Source organism: Felis catus, chromosome C2, assembly GCF_018350175.1.
Source record: "Felis catus isolate Fca126 chromosome C2, F.catus_Fca126_mat1.0, whole genome shotgun sequence".
Taxonomy (NCBI): Eukaryota; Metazoa; Chordata; class Mammalia; order Carnivora; family Felidae; genus Felis; species Felis catus.
In genome coordinates, this window is record NC_058376.1 from 119,247,184 (window position 1) to 119,255,925 (window position 8,742).

The 8,742-nt window shown below is 37.8% G+C and overlaps 1 long non-coding RNA gene across 1 annotated transcript; it reads left to right on the forward strand.

The window, feature by feature from the left end:
• Positions 1-6,506: 6,506 nt before the first annotated feature.
• On the forward strand, positions 6,507-8,353 carry LOC111556326. The gene is made up of 2 exons (XR_002735725.2): positions 6,507-6,674; positions 7,279-8,353. It is a non-coding gene; the product is annotated as an uncharacterized LOC111556326 (long non-coding RNA).
• Positions 8,354-8,742: the final 389 nt, after the last annotated feature.

Sequence of the window (8,742 nt, forward strand, 5' to 3'; positions counted from 1 at the left end):
GAGTTACTAGATGATGACAAAGTGTTAGTCCTTAATGAAAAATGAGAGGGAAAAGATTGGCATGGCTTTGGAGCTCAGACTATGGAAGGTGTTTATTTGTGAGGGCCAGGAAATCCAAGAGTTATGTCTCAGTCCCGTTAAGCTACAGGGGACTTGAAGAATGCCGCTCAGGACTTTACTTCCTAGAGCTAATCCAACTATCTTCTGGGCCTCTTCCATATCTTAGAACCTCTCTCAAAAACAGCTGCCAGGATCCCAAGGCTCTCATAGCTAATCCCTCCTTCCTGTGAGTTCTCTTTAGAAAATTATTTTTCTTTTCCTGAGAAAACAGTTCTTTCTTTTACCTTCTCAGGTCTATTCTTTTCTAGGTCTTACACAGTAGAAATCAATGGTCCAATAATCCCAGATCCCAAATCACTGAGAACTCAAAAGGGCAGGACTGTTTAATCTTCAGATGTCGGGGCTCTATCTAGTGCAACAAAAAAAGAATGGAAAAAGAAAAAAGACTTTATATTAAAGATTTAATGTTCATATCCTGCCATTTGGTATTAAAAGTTGATTCCCAGAGAATACATTAGATAACCCTAAGATAATGTCACCAAAGCCAGCTTTCTTAATTTTGCTTAGTGCACACAGGCCTTTAGTATGGTTTATCCCATTCCTTCTGGGTAAAGCAAAACCACATGAAAAACACTGAATTTTCACTGTGACTCTATGATACCTAGATTATACTCCTATTGTACTCTTCCTATATCACAATTATAAACTTCAGCTTATTTATTCCTTTCAAGTCTGTAAACAGGTCACTTTTGATTCATTTTGGATCTCTTTGGTGTTCAGCATAGTACCTAGAGTACATAGGTACTTTATATTTTCTAACTGTCCTCTTCCATTCTTGGCTTGCATGACACTGTGCCTTATTTTCTTCATAACTTTTCATAACTTGATTTCTGTACTTTTCCTGAGTACTTTCTATTAGACTTAACTTCTCTATTTGATCATCCCTACTAACTCATTAACAGAGTTAGGCTGAAAGCATTTTGTATAACATCTTTTTTAAAAAAAGTTTACTTATTTATTTTGAGAGAGAGAGAGAAAGGGAGGGCAAGAGCCCACAAGCAGGGGAAGGGCAGAGAGAGAGAGAGGGAGAGAGAAAATCCCAAGCAGGCTCCATGCTGTCAGTGCAGAGCCCAACGAGGGCTCAATCTCACAAACCGTAAGATCGAGAGTCAGATAGATGCTTAACTGACTGAGCCACCTAGGTGCCTTGATTTGTATAACACCTTACATATCTACTGGGTCCAAGAAATACCAGTTTGGGGCTATATTAATATTGCTTTTCAAAAACACTGATCAAATGGTTTTGTTCTAAGACTTTATCGATCCTTTAGTTAGATTCACACTGTGAAGCTTCAAAAGGAGATCACAGTATGTACAATTTCCCTAATGTGTCGATAAGAGAACTGCTGTTATGGAATAACTCATAAACTTGTCTTCTTCAGAATGCATTGTGAGTGGCTCTGGACTCTTGATTTTATCAGTTGTTCTAAAGTGAGATTCAAGACTGACACAACAATGACTTCTTTTCCACAAATGCAATACTGGACGATAAGGTCTCTAGTTCCAAACATTGGGGAATGAGTAGAACTAGAAAAGATAGCTCAGACAGTTGAAAAATTACAGTTTTTAAGCAATTCTTTATTCAATTCAATTCTTTATTGAAGGCTTTTCATTAACTTTTTAACATCTCATTTAAAAATGGGCGCCTGGGTGGTTCAGTCTTTTAAGCATCCGATTCTTTGTTTCAGCTCAGATCATTATTTCATGGTTCATGACTTCGAGTCCCATATCGGGCTCTGCACTAGCAGTGTGGAGCCTGCTTGAGATTCTCTCTCTCCCTTCTCTTTGCCCCTCCCTCTCTCTCTCTCAAAAATAAATAAATAAATAAATAAATAAATAAATAAATAAATAAATAAATAAATAAATAAATAAATATCTGACTATAGAAGAAGGCTGATCATTGAATTACTAGAAAACTTTCAAAACCTTTTGCAGAAATGGAGGTACGTTGCATACTTCCAGTTTATAATGATTAGTTCTTGGTATTCTTTCTCCCTTTATTCTTCCTTGAATAACATGAGACTTTGTACTTTAAACTGACTCAATTAATGAATGGCAGTAATTTTATACTAACATTACAAATAAAGCAAAGACCTATATTCACCTATACTTGCTGACTCGGCTATCTAAATTCGAGAATTTGGTCTCTGAGATATTTCATATCTGTGATGGCAAGTGTTATGGGCTGAATTGTATACCCCAAACAAAATTCATATGTTGATGTCCTAACCTCAGCACACCCCAGAATGTGACCAGATTTGGAAATAAGACCTTTAAAAATATAATTAAGGTTAAATGATATCATAAGGTGGGCCCTAATCAAATATATATGCCAGAGATGGGCACACACAGAGAAAAGACCATGTGAGGATACAGTGAGAGGGTGGCCAACTACAAGAAACACCACAGAGGAAACCGAACCTGCTGACACTTTGATCTTGGACTTCCAGCCTCCAGAACATAAATGGCTGTTGTTTAAGCCACCCAGGCTGTGGTATTTTGTTACTGCAATCCTAGCAGCAAGTAACCGACCAATTGCCCAAACATTCAGGTAATCACTGGATTTTTTGCCATTTACTCGGATACGGATAAGAATTTAGCACCTCAATGAGACTGCAGGTTTTAAACTAGACTATTACCAGCTGTATGATGCTGAACAAGCTATTTAAAATCTCCAAGTCTCAGGGTGCCTGGGTGGTTCAGTCAGTTAAGCATCCGAAGTCTCACAGTTCATGAGTTCGAGCCTTGTGTCAGGCTCTGTGCTGACAGCTCGGAGCCCGGAGCCTGCTTCGGATTCTGTCTCCCTCTCTCTCTGCCCCTCCACTGCTCATGCTCTGTCTCTCTCTCTCTCAAAAATAAATAAACATTAAAAAAATTTCCAAGTCTCATCAGTAAGAGGGCACTGATAAGAATACTACTTCTTAGTGTTGTTGTAAAGATTAAATGAGCTAATAAATGCTTCAAAGTGTTTATCAAGCACAGTTCCCAGAAGCAGAGAACAAGACTCAATACATGTTACCTATCATCATTATTGTTGTTCTTGTGTTAGTATGACTTAATAAAACCAGAAAATTCAATTCTTCTATGCAGTTCCTATCTTTGTAGGACTTTGAAAACACAAAGGGACAGAAAGTCCCAGCCTTAGACTGTACCTTCTGTTATGAAACTAGAAGGGCATTTATTCGAATCAATTTATAGAATTTTGGAACTCCTCTGAGCAGCGGTGGGCGTTGAGGGGCTGGTAACATTTTCCAAGCCTTTTATTAAAGTTGGTGTATGAATTTTGCAGTCATACGCCAATAAACAGAGTTAACAACTGCTTGTACACTTCTATGATCAAATAGCCCGGTAACATCTTAAATACAGGCTCAGAGTGCTCTCCTAAAAATCTGTGACACCTTCCTTCAGAAGAGAGCTTTGCAATAGCTCACCTACACATTTCCTGTTTTGTCATCTGCTTGTCACTCTCACAGTGAAAGCAGAAGGGGCAATATAGCTAAACAATGGTCAGAACCTGAAATGTTACAATTCTGAGAGCAAACAGGAGGCCACAGGAATACGAAATGAGAAACGGAGAAAGGAAGAATCTACTCTTAACCAAAGCTTTTCCCAGGCATCCTGAAATTCAGAGCAGGACCTGTTCAGTGCTAGGGGAATTGGGTTTCAAATCAATGTCCTAATTTTCATAAATGAAAGAAAGCAGAAAAACTAGAGCACATAAATATAGAGGTAAACCTACCCAGCATCTCACGGACTTGAATAAGAGCACTTTCTGGATTTATTTTGGAGACAATGATTTGCTCAGCTTTCTCCAATGGCTTAAGATCCTCTGCCTGCAATTCTGTGTACCACCATACGCTCCCTGCTCTGCTGTATTGTGAATCCCTAATTCGGGATCTGGATTCAATCTGGGTTGAAATAAGCAACCATCATTTACTAGCTGTAGGGCATTGGGCAAGGCTTTTAATCTCTCAGCATTCAGTGTACTCACCCATCTTGAAATGGGCCTACGTCTTGTACTGTTACAACAGTTATCTCATATTGCCTCATTTGTGCTAAGTATTGAGCACAGTGACTAAATGAAAAGTGCTCAATAAACATTAGGGATTATTATTATTGTCCAGAAATCTTCACACTCAAATCCCTATCTTCGATCCTATGACTTCATTTGTATACATCTTCTATGCACAGACTCCTTTTCCTGAACATGTCTTTGACTCTCTCTACCCCTTGGATTTCAGTATATGGTCTGATATTAGGAGGAAAATTCATATTGACATGTGATCATTGTGACTATTAGCACTAATTATCTGATGTGCTTAAAGAATAAAGTATTTTAGTTAATTAGGTAGTTAACCTAGAGGAAACACATGTGCTAACTATATCTGAATGATTAGAATTTAAGAAAACCAGGGGTGCCTGGGTGGCTCAGTTGGTGAAGTGTCTGACTTCAGCTCAGGTCGTGATCTCCCTGTTCGTGAGTTCAAGCCCCATGTTGGGCTCTGTGCTGACAGCTCGGAGCCTGGAGCCTGCTTGGGATTCTGTGTCTCCCTTTCTGTCTGCCTCTCCCCTGCTCCCACTCTGTCTCTCTCTCATAAAAACAAATACAACATTTAAAAATTACAAAAAAAAGAGTTTAGTCAAACAATGAACCCACTAATTCCTGAAACCTGATTTGAGGATTTAGAAGATACTTCAGTATTTTAAAGTATTTGGGAGAACATAATAGAAAAGAAAATCAATGAATAATATGAAAATGAAATGGAGATTTCTGAGATTTAAGATCACTTGCAACTAAGGTCATTTGGATTTTTAAAAAAATATTCTCATATCATCCTTCATTGTATCTGTTTTCCTGAATAAAATACTTCTTTCCCTCCATTGGTACACCTAATAGAGAGGGAAAACATCTGCAATCAGCTTTTGTGTCCTGCTGACATATTTTCTAATTCTCCTACTAATGAATGTAGTATGGTACAAGCTACCTTGTCAGAAACTACAGGGACTGACAGCAGTTAGTTATTTCTGAAGATGACCATTAATTTTCAAGAAACGCACGACAAACATGTAGAAAGAGTAGCATTTTGCAAATAATGTATTGTCCTCTTTAATATAGAAATGACCTCTATATTCTCACGGGTCCCAGTTCTTCAAATAGGCTTCTCTCTATTCTTGACAGCTGAGCATTTTATCAAATTCATCAAGAAGTCAGTTTAATCTATGTTTGAACTGACCCCACATTTTTATCAGCCAGCTTGTTTTTACTTTTATATATCTGGATGATCAAATTTTTCCCTTTTTCCTTAGAGAAGGACTGATGATGCTTCACAGTTCTGTGCATTTGCAAGGAATTACTTTTACATAACACCTATAGTTCTGAACGCTCCATAAAAAGATTCACTGTGGTCTAAGAATTTAAAAAGTCATAATTGGTTACCTCAGATTATAAAATTTCATAATATGCTTCAGTTTTTCAAATAGCTTGAAGGGTGCCATTAGATTCAATATACAAAACCTTTCATACAATTAAAATGGATTCTGGTGTTATTGTGTTGGCCTCAGTGCCTGCCATTAACTGTCTGAATTTTTGCCTCATACCAATAATGCACAAACTACTTTAAGATGACTTAATGGATTTCAATAATTTCTGAATCCCGACTTCATTTGGTTTTATTACACAAAAATACTTCCCTCTTGCCATACTACCTTTATTTTTTTTTCTGAAGTCACACTTTTGTGAATATTCTAATCAACCTTAAAATTCTTGGAAGTTACTCTCTCAGGTTAACAGCTTCAGAGGCAAGGGTACTTCACCAAACCATTAAACTGTAAAATAGCCAGTAGGAGCAGTTAACAAAAGAACAAAAGTAGCAACCTCACAGACCCGTGGGAAGCCAGGACACAATATTCCGCAATACAGATACCAGGCAGTCATTTTTGCTCCCACAGTCAGGTGAGTAGAGGTTTTACCCTGACCTGGAGAGAATACCCGCATACCAGTCTAACGCCCCTGAAAATTCTCCTGCAGATCCTTCAGAATATTGAGAATTTGTGGTAACATTTTAATAAAGGAAAAATTCCATCAATCCAGCAATGTCTCTACGCCAGTAAGATGAGTCACTCTGAATTGCATGAAAGTAATTTAGGAAAGCCTTGCTGGTATCTCACTAACAGAAATAAAATCATTTTTCATTTTGGGGCTGGTGGGGAAGGGGTTCCAATCTCTACAAGCAGACTAATTTCATCAGGAAAGTGGAGGGACTGAAAATATTCTGAAAAAAAAAAATCAACAAAAAGACCCTCTGATTCAGAATCTGAGGCTGTCTTTTTGTGACAGGTTGTGAGGTGTGGGGGAGGGGAGTAGTGGCAAAGAGGGGTTGCCTAGGATACAGAATACACAATGCAAAGAAAAGTAAGACTGCCTTCTGTAAAGCAATTGAGAAAGAAAAAAGAGACTCAATATTTTCGCATAACAACCCTTAAAATGCTAAGCAATACTGGCATTAAAACTGGCAGTACAATTCAAGATTGTCTTGGAGACAGAGGACATTAAGGTACTCAAACTTTCTTCTCCCAATAAGAGCATCAGGAACACTGTCTGGAACCGGGCGGGTGAGGAACACAAGACAGAACAGAATTAATGCTAAAGGAGGAAAGGAGAGGAGATCAATGCCCTGATAAGGCAGGAGAGTGGTACGAATAGCATGAAAGTGACCTGACCCCTGATCCATCCCTGGTATACTTTGCATGCACAAAAATTACTGAGATTAGCCACTCCTTTCTGACTTTTCAGTGTATCTGTTGGCTAAAAGTAATACAGCCTTTTTAGATTATAAACATACCCTGAGTCCTGAGGGTATGGTAAGGACATTACTTTTAGAAACATGGTAAAACGGCCCCCCAATTTACCATGAGAATCTCAACACTTCAGAGTTTAGAATGCTGAACTTGCCTTGTTCTCCCTGGTACCATTTCCCTGATCCTTCAGATCTCATCTCCATTATCTGACCTATTCTTAACCTTTCCTCTTATTCAGAGTTACATACTAACACCAGTTATATAACCCTACACGTGCATGTTGACTGGATGTGTTTTGTGCTTCATATGAGATGGGTGTGAGGTCCAAAAGGGCTTATTCATACATTATTCATACAACAGGAAATTGGTGCCGACCACCATCTGGGAGCTCAGGTGGAGCTGAAAGGCACAGCCCCTGGTACTCCTCCATGTGGACCTATCTATATGGCTGCTCGGGCTTCATCAGAGCATGGCCACTGGATTCCAAACAGGAGGAAATAGGAAGCCCCCAGTCCACTTATGGCTTGGACCCAGAAGACCTAGAATGCCACGTATGCCACATTTTCTTTATCAGAGCAGTCAGATGGCCAGCGCAGAATTACAGGAAGAAGAATTACACTCTACTTTTGGATGGAGGGTGGCATGTATGTATGGAGACCGAAGGAACTGATGTCAGCCATCACTGGAGACCATCAGACAGACTTAATTTCATTCCATTTCTGACCAGGTTAAGCAAAACACGCTTTCAGAGTCTCTCTACACTGTAATAGTTCTGTAAATTCCAAATCAACACAACAAACCTACTCTTAGTGTAATGTGTTTTATCTAAGATTTTTCTTCATTTAATCATTAAAACTAAAAAGCATTGTACATTTTCACTGGCTTAACTGTATTATTTTGAAGCAAATAAAGCATTTAAAACACTACTAAGTAAAAAGTTAGTTACTATCCTTTTTCTAGTGTTATGATATCCACCAATAATTTGCTGAGCAGAAATAATTTTCAAGGAATTATGCTGAAAGTAAATGAAACTTTAAAGGCAACAGATGCCTGAAAAGCTGACTTGAAAAGAGAAACACATAGTATGATAGCAACCAAATAATTATGAAGAATAACAGCTAAATATTTAACATTTTAGTCACGCTTTGAGAAAGACAAAATCTCTTTGAACATAATGCAGTGTAAAAAGAAAAAAAAAAGATGAGAAAGAAGAAAAATACCAAGTAAAGGGCTAGCAGGAAAAAAGTGAGACCAAAATTGGTAAAATATAGCATTTCAGAGAGAATCTTAGTCAAAAAATAATTGAAAAATGTTTATTTATTAGAAGATCACTGCTTTATTTACCCAAAATGAAATATGGATATGTCAACCCCCAGTTCTGTTAAATTAAATATGCCCAGAAAACCTCTTAAGAAATTAAAAAGATTTTGAACTATTTGTCTTATTTATTAGTATTACAGTCTGACAGCACACATCTCCAACTGGAAGAAAACTAAAAACCCACATACCAAGGTGCCAGACTGAGAAACACACGGCACTTTCCAATAACCAAAGTCTGGCTATTTGTAGGTGGTGAAAATCTATTTAGGGACCTCCTTATAGCTTGATGAGAAAAACATCATATGTTTACTTTTAGGAGTTTCAGTAAGAAGAAATTTTAGATTTATTTACAGCAAAGAGGGAAAGGTATTACCTGTATTCATGAAATGTAGGTATCTTATGGAGACTGGAGGGAATTCTTTTAATACATTTCTTTAGAAAATGTTGGCAGCTCAGAGAGAAAACTTTGTAGAGTTTTTAAATATTTAATGTCCCATTGCTGCT